Here is a 12824-nt window from a genome sequence, read left to right on the forward strand (position 1 = left end):
TCTACCCATCATAGAGATCATCCTCATAAAAAATCAACTCAATCCAAAACTTCTAACCCATATTTTGAAAATTTATTAATGTTACATTATTTTTACATATGTTTTTTCATATGTCCCTTGATCCTGACTCCATATATATGAAGCGGTTCAGCAACCCTAAAGTTTGCCAAACATTGTGCCAAACATTTTGAAAACATGGATTAGAAATTTTGAAATGAGCTGATTTTTTGTGAGGATGGTCTCCACCCTCTCCAAAAATCAGCTCATTTTGAAATTTCTAACCCTAATTTACAAATTGAAGAATTGTGGACCGTCCATTTTTTGTAAATAACTTTTGATGGGGTTAGAAGTTTTGGAATAGACTGATTTTTGGTAAGGATGATCTCCTCATCATAGAAATCATCCTCACAAAAAATCAGCTCATTCCAAAACTTCTAACCCATGTTTTGAAAAATGTTTGGCACAATGTTTGGCAAACTTTATGACTGCTGAACTGCTCCCATATATATATATATATATATATAGGATCAAGGGACATGAAAAAACATATGTAAAAACAATGTAACATTAATAAATTTTCAAAATATGGGTTAGAAATTTTGGATTGAGCCGATTTTTTGTGAGGATGATCTCTATGATGAGAAGATCATCTGAAAAAAAAAAAAATCAGTCAAATCTGAAAATTCTAACCCCATTAAAAGTGATTTAGAATGTGAACCGTCGAATTTTTGTCAATTTTTGCCAGTAATTTGTAAATCACTTTTGATGGATTTAGAAGGTTTAGATTGAATTGAATTTTTTTGTGAGGATGATCTTCTCATCATAATGACCATCCTCGCAAAAAATCAGCTCAATCCAAAACCTCTAACCCATATTTTGAAAAATCATTGTTTTTATATATGTCTCATGAACCGCCCCCATATATATATATGACAATGAAATGTCTTTTTTTTTTTTTTTTAAATTTAATTTATGCTCAGGTCTCTTTCTTTTTTTGTTTTAAAATTTTCTATTCATGTTCTTTTTCTCTCTCTCTCTCTCTCTCTCTAGCTATATATATAGGGAATGGATCAAGGGACATATGTAAAAACAATGTAACATTAATAAAATTTTAAAATATGGGTTAGAAATTTCGGATTGAGTTGATTTTTTGTGAGGATGATCCCTATGATGGGAAAATTATCCGAAAAAAAAATCAGTCCAATCTGAAACTTCTAACCCCATTAAAAATGATTTAGAATGTGGATCGTTGATTTTTTGCCAATTTTTATCAATAATTTGTAAATCACTTTTGATGGATTTAGAAGTTTCAGATTGAGCTGATTTTTTTGTGAGGATGATCTTCTCATCATAGTGACCATCCTCGCAAAAAAATCTAAAACCTCTAACCCATATTTCTAAAAACCATTGTTTTTACATATGTCCCATGAACCACCCCCATATATATATATAAATATTTAGAAAATACCATCAAGCAATGACAATGATGACATTATTTTTTACCATTAGAACACAAAATAAGATATTTTCCTAGGCTATCATGATTGATGGTATCCTTGACTTCAATGGGATACTACAACTTTCAAAATCAATTTTTTTTTCTCGCCATAAAAGTATTTCTATTTTAGGGAAAAGTAAAAAAAATAGTACTTATTATTACCATATTACTAGACCTAATCTCATTTATAAAATATTTATCAAAAAAAAAAGTATTATCTCTATTTTGATGTTTTCTATTTTAACCAAAATGGTTACTTTCATTTTATTGAATATACTTTTATACCCTTATTTGAAAATTTCAAATAAGCTTCTATTTGAGGTTCACAAGAAAGGTATACAAATAAAATCATGAATGTAATAATATGACAAGTACCTTTTTTTAAAATAAATAAATAAGAGTCGCCCTAGAATGAATACGTAGAATGCTTTTCACTCGTATTTCAAGTAAAAGCATCTATGATTCACGGTTCTGTGCACACCTCCACGCCAACTCAATGTGAACGGAGTGTCCCACACACTCACTTTTAGCATTTTTTAATAAATAATACTATTTGGAGTATTTGCACTTTTAGATAAATATCTTAAAAAGTGTTTGAGTTGGAAAAATATCATGTAAACAAAAAAGTATAGATTTTATTATCATTATGCCGTGACATTAATATCATGCTTACAAGATTATTTATCTATTACAATAAAATCATTTTCTTTTTAAATTAATGATTTTTTTATGCCCAACTGCACATATTTATGGGAATGTACAATTATGTATCAAAGGAAAAAAAATATGATTCTAATCCATGCCACATCAAGGAGGTATGTTGGGGGGAGGAGGCTTTTATTAAAAATCAGATTTTTTTCTTTTTAATACTTAGAGACAAATAATATTACTTTTTATTATTAAAAATAATATAGTTTGGAGACAGTTAAGTTCCCATTGAAATATTGGACTCTACATCTTTTATAAATACAAATGCATTACATCCACATATATGTTATATGGAAAATATATATATATAAAAGAGAGATATGACATACATAGGAATCTATCTTGTATACTAGACATGATGAAAAAGAGGAAGCCAAATTGTCTGAGTGTAGTACTTATAAAGCTAAGAAGGAATAGTAGAGAAATAAGGAGAGGTGATGAGTGCAGGATAGATACCTCTCTCTCTCTCACATACAGATTCTGGAAATGACCAGAGTACTTACTCTCTCTTTTCTCTTTTCCTTACAATTACATGATGACCAAAGGGAGCTTTCAGAGATAGCTTAAGATATAGCTTTCAACTCTCTCTCTCTCTCTCTCACAGTCACATCCTGACAGCAACAAATTAAGCTTGCCAGACCATTACACTCACTCTTTGACCGTCCATTTAACAAGGAAAAAAACAGTCCTTTGAGAATGTAATAAAGCAATTGAAGAACACCCATCAACAACCCATATTTACCATTTCACCCAACATTTGTCTCCTTCATCTCTTGATAACGACACACGTTGCTATCCTAATAATTTTTCTCTTGGCCTCTTCTGAGGTGGGCAAGAACCAATTTCACAGAGAGAGAGAGAGATGGAGAGAGAGATTTGAAATGGGTGTATTTAATTATATATATTGGATCAGAGTACATAATGAGCATGGATGTACGACACCGTAGGCAGAATTAAATATTAGTGGTGGAGAGTGGAGACAGAGTCAGAGATGGTCATGTAAGCTAAATGAGTGTGTTGGGATGAATGAGGTCTGGATTTTAATGAAATGGGTGAAGAAATTGTAATATTGTATGGTTTTATTTACATTTAAAAAAAATAATATTAAGTGTCACAATTTTATAAGGGAAGAGATTGGAATGGATGGGAGAAGAGTCTGGGTCAAGATAACAGATGTGGAGTGCCTCATCCCTTTCTTCCTATGAGAAAGTGGAATCTCTGCTCATCCCATCCTTACCAGAAATAAAAAAAATCTCATGTGAAATATAAAATTGCAGTTTATCTTATAAAACTTTATAAATTTCTATCTGATCATTGGGTCCACATAAGATTTTTGGTAAGGATGTATTGATGTTTGACTTGTGGGCATTGGGTATTCAGGCAAATGAATCATAAACTGATTTTTTGTGAGCATTTTCTCTTAACCATGAGTAGATTATCTTCGCAAAAACATTTTGTCCTTAAGAAATTTTAATCCTATAAACTGTGAAATTCAATTATATGGTGAAATTTTTGCCATAGATGTTTGAATGGACTGATTTTTGTAATATTTAATTCCATGGTGAAAGAAAATCAGCCCTTGACTAGTTATCAGAGATAACGGGTCTCCATGACAAGAAAAATTCTCAAACAAGAAAGAAAGCACACAACCCAACAACTCATCCCCCAAGGCAGGCATATCCCCCTCTTCAATTCCAACATGATTTTCTTAAGGATAATGCTGAAGTAATATTAAAATGTACATCGTGAGAGACATTTCTGACGTGGTTGTGTGTCAGAATCATAAATGCTTTCATCGAAAGACATTTCTGACGTGGTTGTGTCATAATCATAGATGCTTTCATCGAGAGATTCGATGAAAGCATATATGATTGTGACACAACCACGTCAGAAATGTGCCTTGCAATGTACATTTCAATGTTACTCCAGCACGACTCTTTTCCTAAATAAACATGCCCTTATTTGTCTTTCTAATTATTAATTATATGGAATGTTTAATTTGGAAAACATATCATAAATTTAATGGAATTTGTGGCAGATTGCCTTAGTTTTCTAACAAAGACATTAGTTAGTTAAAGTGGTTTATTTGAAAAAGGTTGCAAGTTATTGGTTTTGCTGATGTCCAAGAACCTGAATTTCAGTGTTGCTTGGGGTGCTAAAATATCCTACTAATTCCTAGACAATTATTTTTCTGCCTAAAACAAAATAGAGTCCCACATTTCCCAACAAGGTTTGGGAGGTAATTTTAGGTTTGTAGTTTTTACCATCCAAAACCTAAAACTTGGCCTATTCTCACTTCTACATACATGCATGCATGTGGAGCCTAGTGAGAGATGCATCACTACACCACTATAAGGACCCATGTGTACATTCATGGGCATTGATATTCTCTCACTAACCTTTCCATTTTCATTCATGTAGCATCATGAACCTCATTACATGTTCATATGGGGATTCCATTTGTGAAAAAATAGATGCTAAAAATAAGAGAACATTTAGTAATATAAATGAGTGTTGTGATGTAAAGTAGGTCATATGCTCTCTCTCTCTCTCTCTCTCTCCCTTAACTGGAAATCTTAGTGGAGGGCCAATCTTCAAGGAGCTGTATACCATAAATCTAGACTTGCCACTTTCACAAGTTTGGTGAGAAAGAAAATAGAGGGGATTTGTGGTACAATTGCAAATGCCAAACAGCACATATTACATGATTAGGCTACCTTCTTGAAGACATGGGTGTTAAGACTTCAGTGAGAGAGTGAGCACATATTACATGATTAGGCTGCCATATTGAAGACATGAGTGTGTGTGTGTGTGTGTGAGAGAGAGAGAGAGAGAGAGAGATAAAAAGCAAATACTGTACAAGGAGCCAAAAGAAGTGGGGAGGAATTTTTTCAGTGGAGTTGTTGGTCAATGCTCCAAACTACTGCCAATTCCAACTTCCCCACTGAGAAAAAACTCCGAAACATCACGTGAAGCCTTTGTTGGACACAATCTTTGGTCTTGAAAAGCTTAGTGTACCTTTCAAACAAAGGGAAAAAAATTTGTCACCTCTCCTTACCATTTCTTTGCTGTAAAAACAATTCTTTCTTTAAGAACTTCAGAAATCCATGACTTCCCCTCCGTCATCTAACTTTTCCATATCTAAACCTTTTACAGCAAAAGCAACCCATATCTATCAACAAATTTGGCATCTTCACAATCAATCTCAACCATCCAATTGTGGGAACCCACTTTTTTATTTACCCATGATCCAGAGAATCATTCAATTTATGATTGTAAATGTCTCACCAATGACAATCTTTCGGATGGTCAAAATTAAAAAGTTACCATAACCATCCATTTATATATATACTGATCATAAACAGTCGGTCAAACTATTCCACGTTTCAGATCAATGGGTTACATAGTCTTCTTGTGAATGGAGATGTTCTATATAATATATACACACTAGATTTCTACTTCTACCATATTACCCAACTCATTTTAAACACAGAAAAAATTCTTAAATTACTATTATAGGTCTCATAAAGACATGGCTACCAAGCATTATAACCTTATGCCATGAACTTATTTATTAAATTCCTTTTCTTGTAGAGTTCCTTTAAAAGTCAGGATACCTTGATGTAAGATGCAAAGCAACCATGGTCCACATTTATATTTTTATACTTCTTTAAACACATAATGCAAATCTGTTTCATAAAATTGTGCACTAGTATGTCGTAACTAGTCTATAAAATTGTGGGTGATCATCGTACTTGACTGGACCAATGAGGGTACCACACCCCTACGTCCCTACCGGACTTACCCAGGATGGTGCACTAATTGGAATAATTTCTATCAAGGGTGGTCAAACTGCGAATGGATCGCTTTGACAGGGTACTAATATCAAGTTTTGGTCTAAACCAACCAAAACATTACCTTGCAAGGTGATAGAGGTGAACTTATTCTTAAAGATTCTTTCAAACTTTGGGAAACACCAATGTACACTTAGTTATAGTGGAAAGCATGTCATGTTAGTATATAATTCTATATAAACTAAACCATTAAGAAATTGAACCACGAACAACATGAAACACGTACCTGGACGATGTGTGTCCCCATAGCTAAATCAAACTTTGATCTTAGTCATAACCTTGAGGCCATGGGTTTTATTCCAACGTACAAACTGAAAATCTGCTAACTTAATCTCTCCTTAGAAATTTGTTTATGAGACTGATTCAGATTAAGTATTAGATGTTAAATAGTGTGTTAAGGTTGAGAATTGTATGATCTAGCCATGATTGCAAGAGAAAATGATGGAACTTGGGTGCTTTTGATGATTCAATCTTTTCTGTCGAGGGAAATTGAAAGGGACTTGCAATCATAGAGAGATGGAATTGGAATCTAAGCCTTTTGTAGTGGGGACAACCCAGTGAGATATGTGGGGGAGAGGGGGTGAAGAGATAGGGACATGTGATAACACAAAGGTATACACCTTTCTATATTATCCTGCTTTTCTAATTTTCAGCTTTCACCCAAACTAAGGGTTAAGAGATCTAGCAATTCAAATGGCGACATCAAAACATACACTAACAACTCAAATGGAGACATTAAAACATACACTAACAACTCATATTCCTTATAAACATATAAACATGGTTTTTCACATCAAGTATGTGACTCCAACTATGTAACCTATGACATTAAACATTAGTACTTATCTTTTTTTCTTTTGGCACCTCTTTACAGAAGGGATTGCACATGGGAACATGGCTTAGTAGGTGAGATGCTCTTTGTTTTCTGAAGAACTATGGGGGCATGGTAATCCTGGCTCACACACATGTTTTGATTGATTGGTACCTTCTTTCTCCCACTAACGTATAATGACAATTGATTTGATTAGCTTTGTTAGATAACGATGATGAGGGGAAGGGCCCCGAAATGAACATCTCCATGAAATAAGCATGAGGTATGAGTTGAATCATAGTTATATTAAGAAAAAAAAATAAAGATCCTAGTCAAACTAAAAGGAAAATTAAAAAGATGAACCTAATTAAGAGTAGTAATGCTTTATAGATTTAATGAAGAATGTAACAAAGTTGAGGATATTAAAATAGATTAGTAGTAATACTGGGAAAGATAAAATCATAAATAAGTACATTCCAGAGAATCTAGGAATAGCCCAATCCAAGGGCATGTATGACGAAGATCAATGGTGGTTTTAATGAGAAGAAAGGCGTTGGTGAAAGGAAAGTTCTGCCGAAACTATGAAAGACTATTTGAAGTTACCTGCCTTGAAAAAAAGATAAGGCTCTAAGTGCCGAACCCCAATATTTGGGATTAAAGCAGATGACGATGATAAATGTCCTTGTCTTATAGGCCATAGTAATATAAATGGCACCACCATACATGTTTTCATAAAATTATGTTGCTTAATATGTGATCTATATTTGATTAGCCAACATGGTCATTCACTTGGTGCTGTTCCATGAATACGGCCTTGATGTTGTCGATCTATCAAGCAATCTAGATAGATGAGCTGTAGTCGACTCCATCTATGTACTATCAACCTATGTTTTTTTATTTTCCATCAATCAAATGTAGATAGTTGATTGGATATGTTCTTCCACTACTGATGAACTAGGTATATATCCCTGACATAAATATCTCACTTCGTAATGCATGAGAAAATGATAATTTCCTTAGTTTCCTTTTATCCGCCAATCAATGATTACATAACACAAGTTAATTCACTGATCAAACAACGTTATTAAAAAAAATATAATGAGATATTAAGCTATTAAAACAGGTTTGAAGGGTGATTACATGTGCACATAAGGTTCAACAAAACCCAATCATGTTTTGTAGACAGTGCACCTCCTTCGTCGCCACCATCCTCTTAATTTGCCTAAAAAAATTATTGGGTCAATAACATGAATTATTTTTCATCTTTCGACTCTATCAAAAGTGCAAAATGATACTCTTAAAACAATGATTAAAAAAATGGAATTTATATGTACAAAGATTCACAAGCTTGCCTGGAGTTCAACATCACATTTTTCAAGTTTGGCGTCATCATTCACACATCAAGTCATCAAACAGGGCTTGTGATTCATCATTGAATTTTGTTTCTCTAAAAAAAAGCACTATTCATAAGGTTTCACATTGTAAAGTAGTTCCACAAATTCAGTGTGAAGAGAGTGTGTTGGTGGGGGTTGGAGAAATGCTGGTTCAAAACCACCTGTGAATTGAGACTCAAATGTAATGGACTGATCCACCGTTTCTCGAGCTAATTATCACAAGCAATGTACTTAAAATTAAACCAATACAATTCAAACATATTAAATTGCAAGATCCATTGGTTCAACAATACTCATTGTGAAGGTTATGCTGCCTAATGTTTCTTCAACTAGAAAAAAGATGGAAAAGATTACAGAACATTAACGTATGTGGTACACCTAAGGTGGCCGCTCTTGCCAAAAAAAAGTTAAGTTTGGTAAAGTATGCACATGTAAGCAAATGAGAAATGATTAATAATTCCCAATTAGCAAAGCTAATGATAATGTAAATAGCCACATGTGAACATTCCTAAAAGCAACAGCGAAAGTCTTTGAGCTATCCGAATTATCATTGATCACAAGCAAGTCCTTTGTCACCAATCACACCCCAAATCACAATGTCAGAGCTCCCTCTCTAAAGATCCCTATGTGAGGCAGAAAAGTTGCATACAATAGAGGTTACTTCCATTGACAAGCTTATAATCTTTTGATTTTCGGTGACATAGGTGTGCTCCCCCCTGGGTCGTGAGATCGAATCTCCCTATCCATGACTTTACTCGATAAGCCTGTTTGTGGTGGTAAGGCGCATCGGCAAGGATTAGTCCCACTTCAAAAGGGTGTGGGAACACCTTGTCGAATAAGAAAACCTTTTAATTTTCTACCCAATATCAAATTCTTTAGCAACTTCATCCGTAGAGATCCTACAAATTTGGTTAGAGACATTTTGTGGACTCTCCTATTGAATTGGGTCACACAATGGGAGAGTCCACAAAATGTCTAATAACCACCCCCCCCCCCCCCCCCCCCCCCACACACACACACACACACAAAGAGGCCAAGAGGAAGCCTAGTGCTGAGGAGTTTCCATCTCCTTATGGCAACTAACTCTACCATATAAGCAGGAAATATGTTGCAGATGCCCTAAATGTCCCTAAAGTAATTCTACATCATCTAGCCCACCTTGTACTAAATGAAAGATTTGTTGTCCTATTCTACCATTGTCCACCCGAAAGCACTCTCTAAAAATGCCATACATGAAAGTCCACCATGAAAAACCCTATATTACATGCTATGGGTACAATCCCTCTTAACCATTATTCCATCACAAATTATACTAGCCTGCCCACTTATGTACCAACAAGCATACCATGAATCACAGCTCTGTAAAGCCCCACGTTCCCTGAAATCTGTCATAACCACTTTGTATCTAGGATTTATCCGAGCAAAGTCCACCACCCTTTTTAACTTCAGAGATCATTATGATATGTAAGTTCGGTATCCTACCCTTCGAAACGAAATCCATATATCAAGGGACTGTAGAAGCCCATGAGCCTAACTCACCCTCCTAAAACCGGCTTGTAAGGTGAGGATTGCCCTAGGTTTATATATAGTCCAAGGTCATGATACCCAAGTGACGTGGGACCATCGCTCACACTCCCCCTTACGTGTAAGGTGTCTCGTACATCCCTGTGGTTACCTGCTCTAATACCATGTAGAAGCCCATGGTCCTAACTCATCCTCACACAACCGGCTTGTAAGGTGAGGATTGCCCTAGGCTTATATATAGTCCAAGTTCATGATACCTAGGCGATGTGGGACTATCACTCACAGGGACCTCAAACAGGGAGAAAACCATGATCGTGTTCAATTTCATGCACACAAAGGAGGTAAGCACAATGTCCAAAAGTCATTTACCAAAAAAAAAAGGGTGCATAAATTACAGAATATCAGCCATTTTTTTTAGACATGTCATATAGGGAATAACATTTTTCTTATTACAAAAAAGAAATGATAGACAAATATAGGAAGCCTAGGTTGAGATGACCTGCTTTATGCACCGCAACCCCCCCCCCCCCCCCCCCCCCCCCCCCCCCCCCACACACACACACACACAAATAATGAGGTTCCATTTAAAGCCAAATCATCCAAGAACAATCCCCTAAAGAGGGCTGACCACTTAAACAATGCAATAATGATATTATTTCCTCTTTGCCTTCAAACACACCTCAGTTCATCTCTTTCCTTATGCCCCCCCCCCCCCCCCCCCCCAAATGGCAAAAGGTAACATCTTCCATGAAAGGCTACCTATCATAGAGGAGTTTGAAATATACCAGCATGACAAAACTTCTAAGAAAGCCCAAAAATCGACAAACTTCTAAGGGTATTTTCCACAATGAGAAGGCTACCTTGGGAAGAATCTTGGAATTTCATACAAGAGATACGGAAAGGAACTATTGTAAATTGTTGAGGGCCTTGGAGAAGGATCTAACAATTAAAGTATCCTCTCGGTTCCAAATCCAAATTCTTCTATCTTCAAAAGAAGTGTCACAAATGAATTGCACTATTTTATGTCCAATGGCAACCACATTTAGATAGACGTATGACCAGACAAGTGTAAGGTCAGATTGATGGATCATTGGACAAGTGTAAGGCCAGCTTAATAGCAAAAGGGTTCAAGCAGACAAAAGGTTTCAAAGTGTTAGCTCGTGAAGAGCAAAGAAACTAGCTCAATATGTCATCCCTAATGGCGCCTTCTCAAACACTGCACGTAAGATAATCTAGTTTGCCTACTCTCCATCCCAAGTTTCTACAACCATATTTTGCCTCGAAAAATTTCCTCCACAACAACATAGCCTCCTCCCAAACCTCCAAAGTCACTTAACAAGACTAACCAAGTGACAATTCTTAATGTTTCTAATGCCTAAACCATCCTGATCCTTCGAAAAGTATTACCTGTTTCTCAGTTCACCTAATGATACTTAAAGTTGTTTCATTATCGAGTGCGTGAATGAACATCATATTAGAGCATAAAAATGTCTAAATTTCAAACCCTATCAATCATTCCATTCTTCTTGGATGCACAATCCTCAAATCTCTACATTATTATGTCAATTTCACATTCTCTAGTGGAGTAATGGGCTTAATTACTACAAAAGGAATCAGAATCAAAACCAAACAAGTGATGCTTGAATTCCCATCATGGGTTTTGTAACATTAGCACTAACTTTTTTACATAGAAATTGTTCTAGAGAACATCACTTGAAATACTTCAACCATCAAATGAAGTGAAAGTGGGTTTACATGGGTTTTAGGAGAAAGCAAAAAAACAGGAACAAATCCACGTTAAGAAAAGTATTAAATGAAGGGTACTTAGCTACATTGTATAAAATGATTCAAACATAAACAAGTGAAGAAAAATAGAAATCTGTCATTCAAAATTGAGTCGTGCTGGAGTGACCTCAAGCCAGAACCTCATATCACACTTCTTGACGTGAAAGTAGATCTTCTTTGTCACTCATATCTCGATGAAAAACATCTATGGTTCCCATACACCTTCACATCAAGAAGTGCGATATGAGGTTCCAACTTGAGGTCACTTTAGCATTATTCTTCAAAATTTAAAGCGGATGGATGGATGGAATACCGATTTGGATGTTTCTTAACACGCTTTTGATGATCAAACAGATCTAATCAAGATTTGGCCCTCAAGATCTACCATAAATCAAAATAAAAGAACATAATAATGAGTATTTTAGAAATACCCCTGTTAAATTAGTGATATTTGGTTTACCACCTTGTAAAATGCAAGATTAGGTTTACCCTTTTATCTAAGTCAACGTTGCTTTTCTAGGAATTGTGATATTATAATGCTCTCCTTTGACAAACACCTCCATCACTTAACCGTACATCATTTGCCTTGGGATACACAAGAAACAAGTTTATGGTTCTATATATCCCGAGGTAAATAATCTACGGTTTTGTGATAGGGGTGTAGGGGCCTTTGTCAAAGGAGAGCGTCATATTATCACGACTCTTTTTCTTGATGTTTTAACAATGAAATTTTGATTTTTTTTTTCTTTTCAAATTTTGATTTAGTAATTAAAGAGCATTTTGAAAAAATATTAAAATTGCATAAGGGGTAAACCTAATATCACTAATTTTAAAAGAGGGGGGGTGGGTGGGGAGTATTTCAAAAATACCCCACAATAATCTTGTTTCGCTTGTTAAATTCCCCTTTTTTAGAGCTGCTAGTGGCACCCTAACTTTACACCCAATTAAACAAGCGATTTTTTCCAAAACGGGTGCAACTTATGTCTAAATTTCAATTTTGATACATTGTTCATTTTAATTCCCAAAACATGCATTTTGAGTGAATTCATCACTTTTATAATCAATGAATTTGTTGGTATATCTATAAATTCATAGATATATAAAGAGGAATTCGTAGATATTAAAAATGACGAACTCACGAGTTTGTAAGTTATAAAAATGATGGATGTATGGTTTGGGAATTAAAATGAACAATTTACCAAACTTGGTATTTCGTCATATTCAACGCACGTAATGAGATTCACCTTAAA

Source organism: Akebia trifoliata, chromosome 9 (assembly GCF_017979445.1).
Source record: "Akebia trifoliata isolate Shusen 1 chromosome 9, ASM1797944v1, whole genome shotgun sequence".
In the NCBI taxonomy this organism is placed as follows: domain Eukaryota; kingdom Viridiplantae; phylum Streptophyta; class Magnoliopsida; order Ranunculales; family Lardizabalaceae; genus Akebia; species Akebia trifoliata.